This window comes from Sinocyclocheilus grahami, unplaced genomic scaffold (genome assembly GCF_001515645.1).
Source record: "Sinocyclocheilus grahami isolate Dianchi unplaced genomic scaffold, SAMN03320097.WGS_v1.1 scaffold1503.1, whole genome shotgun sequence".
Taxonomy (NCBI): Eukaryota; Metazoa; Chordata; class Actinopteri; order Cypriniformes; family Cyprinidae; genus Sinocyclocheilus; species Sinocyclocheilus grahami.
Window position 1 is genome coordinate 254,925 of NW_015506682.1, and position 10,885 is coordinate 265,809.

Below are 10,885 nucleotides of genomic sequence, written 5' to 3' on the forward strand. Positions count from 1 at the left end.
ATAACAAATAGTTTACAATCACACTAAATAATACAAATTAAAATACGCAACATAGAATCAGGTTATTTAGATTCAAGTTATTTGCAAGTTATTGAAAACAACCACAACTCTCTTTTAACAGTTTCCCATAAAGATAGAAAAATTATAAGAAAAGTACAAATAAAAAAAACAATAAAAGAAAAACGCAATGAAAGAAAAACAATGAAATATGTTTATTGTAAATTCGGTGAAAATAAAATTATAGACATTCAGTACACATCACATAAACATAGTTGTACTGTCTTAATATTATCTTAATCTGAAAATACTACAGGCAAACTCTAAACATAAAATACTAAACTCACATATTTTAAATATGTAAGATATATTACAAGCATGTTGATGGAGCATTTGAATTGGAATATTAAATGAATAGTTACAACAACAAAGTATAATGTCATGCAGCTGTTTTTTTAGTGAAGTTGTAGGTTTATTATGAATTTTCAGCTCTCTCTGCTGTAGTGCTTATTTTCTCTTTATGAAATCAGATAAAAATGTCATAAAGGCAGGTATTATACTACTCTGACTAGCTAAATATTAAACGTAATAAACACAGTTTTTTGTTTTCACCTCCACAATAAAATAATTCAGATAAAAGCTTAAATAGCTTATCTGCAGGTTCACTGAGTTTGTGCGACTAAAGAGAGCAGATGATATAATAAATCACAGTCTTACTCTAACAGAGTGAAAGGCTGATACACATATAATGTAAAGCTTTAAATGCTTGGAAAACTCCCCACCCATCGGAGCAGTTCATTTTTCTTCACTATTCAGCCATTTTGCTTGTCATATTTCAGGCATGCAGGCACTCTAAACATGACCACTAGATCAGCTTTTGTCCCATTTTATAAAAACAGCAGTCTTAAAAATATTTTTTCTTTGTAATAGACACATATTAAAGTCACATACCAGATTTTGTGGTATTTGCTCACTACAGTACACTACACTACACTACAAAAAAAAAAAAAAAAGAATACAACTATCCGTTTCTTAACATTGCGAATATTTCTTTCTTTCTAAAAAATATATATATATGTCACAATTCTCACTCTAGGAGAGCGGAAACGCTGGAGTTAGCATAAACAATAGTCTTTAATAATCCAATAGGGACACAGAGCACAAGGAAGACGTCCAACAAGTCTAACTGACAAACGCAAACTGAAAGGACTGGGGCTTTTGAACACAGGTTAATTGGGAAGACACAGGTGCAAGGAATCACTAATTAAAGGGAACATGGCACACATGGGGATGAAAACAACGAAATGAGTCCAGAGGGGTATTGCACAAAAGCAGGATAAGGGATTAAGCTGGGATTTTCCAGTTATCCTGGTTGAATTTAGCCCTGACTCAGTTGCATAAAAGCAGGCTAAATTAAGCTAAATTATGTTACTATGGAGATTTATTCTTTGCAGCTAGCCTGCTCCAGAGCAGGCTAACAACCAGGCTAAGATTAATCCTAGTGGTTTATCTGTTAGTTCCGCTGTCAATCCTACTAGAAATTAATCTGTTTTACAGTCACTCCATGGTCTTCTGTAAATATGTTGCATCATTTTAATTATCCTGCATTAAAATAATAGATATACTGTCATTCATCTAAGTATGCCTATTTTAGTGTTATTATGAAGACTGTTCATATTGCTGTCAGAGTTTGATGAATACATATATTATTGCAGTTGTTGAAATTATAATAAATGGCTGATGAAGTTGCAAAGGTGGTTTCATTTAAGTCCATGACGAGGTCAATATGTAGTATACATAGGCTTAAGTGATTACGGTGTTTCCTCTTAACGATGGTGTGCCCTTTGTTGGATGATGTACTAGACGAGAAAGTGTTAATACTCAGACATGAAAAGATTCAGGCATTCAGGCATGAAAGAGTCTTCCGGAACAGGTCAGACCCATTGGCCTTTGCAGACGAATATCTGACTGAGAGGTACAGATTCTCAGTTGATGGCATCCAATATCTGTGTAGGCTGCTGGGTCCGAAGATACAGCACAGAACAGCGTGGAGCCATGCTCTCACTGTCCCACAGGTGGTCTGTGTAGCGCTGCGATTCTTAGCAAGTGGCATGTTCCTTTATTCTGTTGGAGATGCTGAAAACCTCAATAAAGGCACTATTTGCCGCACAATAAGATATGTTAGTCTAGCACTGAAATCACTTGTGCACATATTCATCACCTTCCCTGGCCACAGAAGTTTCAACCACATCAAGGAGGAGTTCTACAAGATTGCAGGTAACACTAATTACAGATTACAACAAAAAAGTGTTACATTAGCACTGTCACAGTAGGAAACTCATTTTTTATAGCTTTCCCTAATGTCATTGGGGCAGTGGATTGCACCCATATCCGTATCAAACACCGCTCAGGGGCGCATGAGGGAGATTGTTAACAGGAAATCTTTCCACAGTATCAACGTTCAGGTAAGAATGATTTATGGTTACTGTCAGCTACTTAAATTATTTCTGTGCATTAAATGACCTTAATAGGTTACATATTGTTACAGATGATCTGTGATGCTGACTGCCTTATCACAAATTTAGAGGCAAAGTGGCCTGGCTCGGTCCATGACTCCAGAGTCTTTCGGGCCAATAGAATTTACCAGAGACTCTCACTAGGTAAGCCACCCCAATTTTTTTAAGCACCTTGGACATCAGGTGTGTCAGAAGTTTTACTCTGCTAGTTGTAAGAATTATATTTTGTATTCTCAGGTGAGTTCTCTGGTGTGCTGCTAGGAGACAAAGGCTATGCCTGTGAGAAGTTCCTTTTGACCCCCCTTTTGACCCCCAAACTCCAGCACAGCAGGCTTACAACCATGCCCATGCCAGAATGAAGGCTCGAATCGAAATGACCTTCGGCCTCCTGAAATAATGATTTCAGTGCCTGCACCACCTGAGGGTCTCCCCAGACAGGGCCTGCGACGTGACTGTTGCCTGCACAGTGCTGCACAATATTGCCAGCCTAAAAAAAGAAAGGGCTCCCAGAGTTCCTTTGGATATTGCCAGGGACAATGCTGCCATCTTCCCAGATAACATAAATGGTAGAATGGTCAGAGAACAATATAGCAAATTATTTCAGTTAATTTTGTTTTGATTTCGCCTATCCTTTAATAAAGCATAATGTATGCGTTACGGAGTAACCAGAACATGAGACGTGCGGATCCATGTGCAAAGCTTTTATTAAGACGTGGTCATAAACAGGCATAGGTCAGACATAGGCAAACTGGTATGTAGAAGACAAGGCAAGGGTAGTCCGGTAAACAAGCGAGGGTCAGTCGACGACGAACGTAATCCAACAGGGCGAGACTAGAGAGATGATCCAGGTACAAAGCAAAGGTCCAGGCAGGGGCAAACAGTATCCGAACAGGGCAAGACGAGAGAGGTAATCCAAAGTACACAGGCAATGATCAGAAGACGAGAAAACAGTAAAGGCAAGACTAGGCTAGACTAGACTAAGAAACTTAATGCAGGCTCCGTAACGTAGCTATCACAACTAGCGATATGCGCATACAATACTCGGCAGTTTGAAAGGGATCTGAGTGAGTGTTATATAGTGAAGGTGTGACTGGTTACAGCTGTGTGCAATCAGTGCTGTGTGCAATCGGTGCAATGGATGATGGGATATGTAGGACAGGACAGCCGTGACAGGACAGGCAGAGAGTTCACAAACGGCCTCCATAGCCGTGACAGGACGGGCAGAGAGTTGGATGACATGCGACAGTTTGTGTAGTGCGAGAGTCAGTGTAATGGAAGGGTGACCTCTGGTGGTGAGTGAATTGAAGTTTATAGACCAGATTCGTGACATAGCCCACCCCCCAAGGAGCGGCTTCCAGACTCTCCGAACACTTTACGATTCAGGAGGGCGGTGGATTGGAGGCGGAACGGGGGAGGGATGGAGGACCAGGTCCACGTGGAGGTGGAGAGACCGGGGACTGAGGCAGGACTGGTGGAGCAGAGAGCCAGGGCAGAGCCGGCAGTACAGGTGGAGCTGAAGACCACCACAGCAGAGCAGACGGGACCGAAGATCCCCCCGGCGGAGCAGAAGACAACCAGACCGGAGCAGAAGACCACCACAGCCAGACAGCAGACCACCACGGCGGAGCAGGTAGATCAGAAGACCCCCAGAGCCAGACAGCAGACCATCAGAGCCAGACAGCAGACCACCACGGCTGAGCAGAGTACCACTAGAGCCAGACAGTAGACCACCACGGCAGAGCAGAGGACCACCACGGCGGAGCCGGGACCCATGGCAGAGACTGGGGCTTAGGGAAAACCGAGACAGACAATATAGGCAGCACATTCATGGTTTGACGGCCTCCATAGCTGTGACAGGACAGGCAGAGAGTTCACAAACGGCCTCCATAGCCGTGATAGGACGGGCAGAGAGTTCACAGATGGCCTTCATAGCCGTGACCAGACAAACAGGAAGTTCACAAGTGGGTACTACTAACACCTCTGGAGGTTCTGCAGCAGGTGCCGCCACCTCTGGAGGTTCTACAGTAGTGCCCTCAGGATACAGGGGGAGTTCGGCAAAGGTTCCTTCGACCTTGACATGACAGGTTGAAAGTGCATTTCTGGGCGCCACCACCACGCAAGGAGCTGAAGCGAGCACCGCCGCTTCGGGAGGTTCTGCAGCATGCGCTGCCACCTCTGGAGAAACTGCAGTGGGCACCATTGCTTCGGGGAACACAGCAGCGAGCAGCACTACCTCAGGAGATTCTGCAGCTTCAGCCGCCACCTCTGGAGACCTAATAGTGGGCGCCGCCGCCGCCTCTGGGAGTTCTGTGGTGGTGTATGCAGCCCAAACACTCCAAAAAGCGATCCCCATCAGGGGAAACACTTCAGACAGGGGAATTAGTTCAGGAACAGAAGGGTTAGAGTGAGTGGGTTTGGGGATACCAGCTGTGTGTGTAGACACCAGTGGTGTATCCCTCACATTAGACAACAGACTGGGATACCGAAAGACTGACCTTGAAGATCTGGGTGCAACAGACAGGACAAGACAAGACTCCTGACGATCAGCTGTGTCCTGACGTGACTCAGGATGATCATTTGTGACGTGACGTGACTCTGGATGATCAGCTGTGACGTGATGTCACGTGACTCTGGATGATCAGCTGTGACGTGACGTTGTGACGAGAGGGGCGGGGCCGAGAGCCGTGGGAACGGAGCGAGGCCGGTGGAGTAATTGATAATGAGCGACACCTGCACCACTCACCGGTCTCGAGTCTCACGGAGGAGCTCCGGAAGGATACAAAGGAGGAGGGACGACAGGGAAAGACGAGAGAGGACCAGGCCTGGATTTTATTTTGTGTTTTGGTTTCGTTTGTGCGCGGCAGTCGTCCGCGAGGGGCTGTCGCGCTATTTTGGTGTTTATTTTATTATTAAAGTTTGTTTAAATGTTCGCCGGTTCCCGCCTCCTTCTTCCCGATCTACAAACTTGTTACAGACGTGACTCTGGATGATCAGCCATGACGTGACTCTGGATGATCAGTTGTGACGTGACATGACTCTGGATGATCAGCTGTCACTGTGTCTGTCACGAGACTCTGTTCCCCTTTCGGGCTCTGTCTTCACATTTATTTTGAAAGATGAAGCTCGCGATTATGGTAAGGGGCGTTACATTTCCGACGAGTGCTTGCGGTGTTCGGCCAATCACAATGCGCTGGGTCAGCTGGCCAATCAGAGCAGACTGCACTTGTCGGAAAGAGGGACTTTGTAGAAAACGAAGCGTTTGAGAGAGGCAGGGCATAGAGGACCTACAATAATGTACAGTATTTGAAAAATAATGTGTTTTTTGAACATTAAAGCATGTCAACATATTCTGTTACACGAAATAATGATCTTTAAAAAAGCATCATATGCTTTAAAAACTCCTTCACAAAAAAGTTTCTTAGCATACAGTCTGGCAAATCAGAATGACACACAATGTCCAGATACTCTTGAATATAGCCTTCAAGCGGGCGTGTACCCTGCTTTAAGGCTAATAATAGTTTGGCAGTGTCCATACCTGGCCAATGTCCATGGAAAAAGCTGCTGGATCCTTGTGGGGCCGAGTATTCTGTTACGGAGTAACCAGAACATGAGACGTGTGGATCCATGTGCAAAGCTTTTATTAAGACATGGTCATAAACAGGCATAGGTCAGACATAGGCAAACTGGTATGTAGAAGACAACGCAAGGGTAGTCCGGTAAACAAGCGAGTGACTCTGGATGATCAGCTGTGACGTGACGTGACTCTGGATGATCAGCCATGACGTGACTCAGGATGATCAGTTGTGACGTGACGTGACTCTGGATGATCAGCTGTGACATGACGTGACTCTGGATGATCAGCTGTGATGTGACGTGACTCTGGATGATCAGCTGTGATGTGACGTGACTCTGGATGATCAGCTGTGATGTGACTTGCCTCATGATGATCATTTGTGATTTGACTTGATTCATGACGATCAACGGTGACTTGACTTGGTTCATGAAAATCAGCTGTGACTTGACTTGACTCGGGAAGATCAGCTGTGACTTGACTTGACTCTGAAAGATCAGCTGTGACTTGACTGGACTCGGAAAGATCAGCTGTGACTTGACTGGACTTAGGAAGATCAGCAATATAGCCTTCAAGCGGGCGTGTACCCTGCTTTAAGGCTAATAATAGTTTGGCAGTGTCCATACCTGGCCAATGTCCATGGAAAAAGCTGCTGGATCCTTGTGGGGCCGAGTATTCTGTTACGGAGTAACCAGAACATGAGACGTGTGGATCCATGTGCAAAGCTTTTATTAAGACATGGTCATAAACAGGCATAGGTCAGACATAGGCAAACTGGTATGTAGAAGACAACGCAAGGGTAGTCCGGTAAACAAGCGAGGGTCAATCGAAGACTAACATAATCCAACAGGGCAAGACTAGAGAGATGATCCAGGTACAAAGCAAAGGTCCAGGCAGGGGCAAACAGTATCCAAACAGGGCAAGACGAGAGAGGTAATCCAAAGTACACAGGCAATGATCAGAATACGAGGAAACAGACAAGGCAAGACTAGGCTAGGCTTAGGAAACTTAATGCAGGCTCCATAACGTAGCTATCACAACTAGCGATATGCACATACAATACTCTGCAGTTTGAAAGGGATCTGAGTGAGTGTTATATAGTGAAGGTGTGATTGGTTACAGCTGTGTGCAGTCAGTGCTGTGGGATATGTAGTCCGGGATGACATGCAACAGTTTGTGTAGTGCGAGAGTCAATGTAATGGAAGGGTGACCTCTGGTGGTGAGTGAATTGAAGTTCATAGACCGGATTCGTGACAGTATGTCACTCTTTCATGTGTGCATGCATTTTGATTGGCATTAGTAACACACACTGTGTGGTTCTCTTCCCAAATTCTAGTTCCAATTCACTGGATCAGTAACTATATAATGTACTGGGCATTAATGAAAAAGGTACGAGACCACAATGTTTTTGTATTTTGCTGTCATCACTTGTCAGCTTGGAGCTTTTGAGAGAAAAAATAACAATGATTAATACATTGTGCCGTCATGGTTGCAGTGTGAACTGAAATCACTTACTTCTCTCTCTAGTTTCTGGATTTCCAAGTCCAGTTTCCTCAGTGTATTGCGTTTAATTTCCATCTCAAGGTCCATGTCCTGCAGCTTTCTCTTGTTCACTTCGATCTTGCCCTCTGCCAGCTCTATCGGACTCTTAAGATGCATTGTGTAGAGACGTCTGACAGTTTGTGAATTCTGTAAAACACCTATCAATTAGCACAGCGGGATTTGTGCATAATGTAGGTTTACTTTAGGCAATACTCACTATGATACTAGGCTGCTTATCAGGCTGCACAGTGTCTGGATCCTGTTAAAAATATATGTTCTATTAGAATCACATTGCTGACTACTTATCCATTATGGACTAAAAATTTACACAAAATTGACATGACACCTCAAGTCTTCTGGAGTCCAGCAACACCGTCTCATCATCGGCAGAAGTGCACGCCACTGCTGCAGATGTGCCTTCCCTCTGCTATATTCAATAGAACTTGTATTGATAGTTTTGACAGGATGTGCCAAGTCTATGATTTTAATAAAGAGTACTCACCGGCAGATCATAGTCTGGTGGCTCCAGAAGTGTAAGTGTGTTACCAGACACGGCAAGGGAAGGCGAAGTCAGACAGTCCACATAAAAAAAATCTAAATATTTGATTGTTTTCCATGTGCAGTAGAATGGCAATAATGTACCTTGTATGAAGAGGCCAGTTTATCTTGCTGGGCCAGAGTCAGTGGCTGTCCCTCCCTGGATCCCTTCCATCATGGCTTCCCTTTATAAAAATAAATTCACCCATCAAGTCACTTACCTGCCTGCAAAATGTTCTTGTACTTAATCTTGACTTGCTGCCAGGTCCTTTTTTGGACAGACATGCTTGTTCTTTTGGATGGATGGATGCGCATAGTGGACAAGTGTTTGCAATTAATCATACATGTGTTTGCATGAGTAACACCGGCTCGGCTCCTCAGCGAAAACCTGAATATGCGCTGCACCTGCTGCCTACTTATACTCACGCTGTGATCAGCAGCAGCTGGATGCAATAATCGCATGCCAATGTGCATTGGCTCGTTTAGTTTACACTCGAAGTAGATTGGTCCCTCTAAGCGAGATCCCAATTTCGTCGGTCCTCCGACGTGACGTCTCCGTTCCCTCCTTCAAGGAACGAGGGTTACATACGTAAACGAGACGTTTCTTCATGTAATCTCAGCCGGAATGTGTGCAGCACTGGCTGCTGTCAGATTCCGTGTGCATGGATTATCACTGGATTATTACAGTTAATGACAAAAGGAATGTTTGGAAAGTAAACTGATATTTCCTACTGACACACCAAATAACTGGCTTTAAACCATTTTTTGTTGGAGAAAACTAATGGCCTGACTTTTGAAGAGTGAGTGAAACACAGACAAACAAAAACACAAACACAACAAAAAGGTAATCTACAATTAGAGAATATGGCAAAATTTATATGCGAGAATGCAAAAATTCTAGAAAATTTTTGTGGTGAAGCGGGGAGCTCGCGCTTAGGTTGTCAGTAGCTGTCATAAACATGACTATGACTATACAGACCGTCTAAATCATGTGCTGACCCTCAGAATGATTTAGTTAATGTATTCTTATAAGAACTAATAAACAAACATAACACTTATTTGCATGCTAAGTATAACTTTTGTAGCATGCAAGGAATGATCAAGTACAAATTCGCATGGCATTAGCACAGTTACAGCTCATTGAGAACAACATAGTTTTATGTCATGTATCCATAGCCTAACCACAAGGTCTACACTTCAGCATAATGGTAACCTCAAAAACTGACATGACATAAACCCTTTTAAACATCAACTATAACTGAACAATTTTCATATGTCTTTCCCTTCACTAGAAAACACATTAAACAGCACCTCATTTCAACATTTACTCTCCCAATCTATTTTTTTGAGTGTGCCAACCAAAATATAAAGGGAGGAAAGTACACGAGGGCCAGGTGAGCACAGACAGAGAAACGAGGACAAGAGAAGAGCTAAACAAGAGGGCTTGGCCAAGGGAAACAAGGAAGTGGGACCAGAGGAACACATGGCAGACAAAACAAAGTGTGTTCAGGCACAAGACAAACAAAGAGACGTTAAACAAAGACAACACAGACAAAGCTGCCAGGGCAGAACCCTGACACTATGATGCCTTTAGGTCCATCATTATGTGTGCATTTTAGTGTATTTAAGCAGTAGTTTCTCTCTGCAGAATGCAATGAGATTGTGATGCAAAATGTGATGTAAAAAAAAAATGTTTATGAAAGCCAAAAGTAGCAAAAGTGGACAGTATGTGAGCCCTTCACAAAGTCAAAAGGAAAAAGTGATATAAAGTCATGAGATCATAGCTTTGATGGTTTTTTTTGTGGCTGCTTATATTTATCGTGGCGAGTATCCCGAGTGCAGAGCAGCGTTGCCCTGGAAATGCCGCTCCTTCATAATCACCAGCGGCGAACACCTTCCAGATGAGTTATCAAAGTTAGATCATAAATTCAATATCTCTGTTACTTTGTGGAGAAGAAAAGAGAGGGATCCTCAGCTCACGCTTAAATGCTCACGCTTAAATGTTCTCTTAAACTAAAAAGAGAGAAAAAAACATGAATGCAAATGAATTGAAAGCTTAAATGTATAGACGTTTTAAGAAAATCACCTGTTGAGAGTGTGTTGACAGTCTGTGTTGGATGGTTGAGCTCCAGAAAATCAGTAATGAGGTGCTTTGACAGTTACAGATGTGAAAAAAACTAAAAGGCGGGAAGAAAGAACCCTAAATTCGAACACAAAGAACCATTTCAGCAAGAAAAGGTTCTTCAGGACGATATGGTTCTAAATAGAACCACAAGAGTGCTCTTTAAATGTGTTACTGTGCTCACTATTCAGCATTCACAGATCACTATCTATTTTCCAGTTAGAGAGAGGAAACAACATATAGAAATATTTCTGGGGAAAATGCTATTATTTTAATTGATTTTTAGAAGTTAATCAATAGTGTTTCAAAGTAAATGTCACCATATTGCTGATTGGTGGTGTATCTTAATGGTTAATGGCTTTGTAAAAGTTGATCTGAATTTAGTTTATTTGGAGTTTGTTTTACAAGAAAATATTACTTCAAAATCTCATATTTAATTCAGTGTGTTACTTGCCATTTCCTTGTAATTGTTTGTTAAATTTACTAACACTTTCTGAGTGAAAACTGACCTTTTTTCAGTGAAGGTGTGTCACTATTGTACGACCCTTAACCTCAGGTTACTCCAGAGACATTTAACACTAAACTTGATACAGTATGGTT

General features: G+C 42.8%; 1 pseudogene; it reads left to right on the forward strand.

The window, feature by feature from the left end:
- The first annotated feature begins 1,829 nt into the window (after positions 1-1,829).
- Positions 1,830-3,974, forward strand: LOC107570772 (putative nuclease HARBI1; annotated as a pseudogene).
- The last annotated feature ends 6,911 nt before the right edge of the window (positions 3,975-10,885 follow it).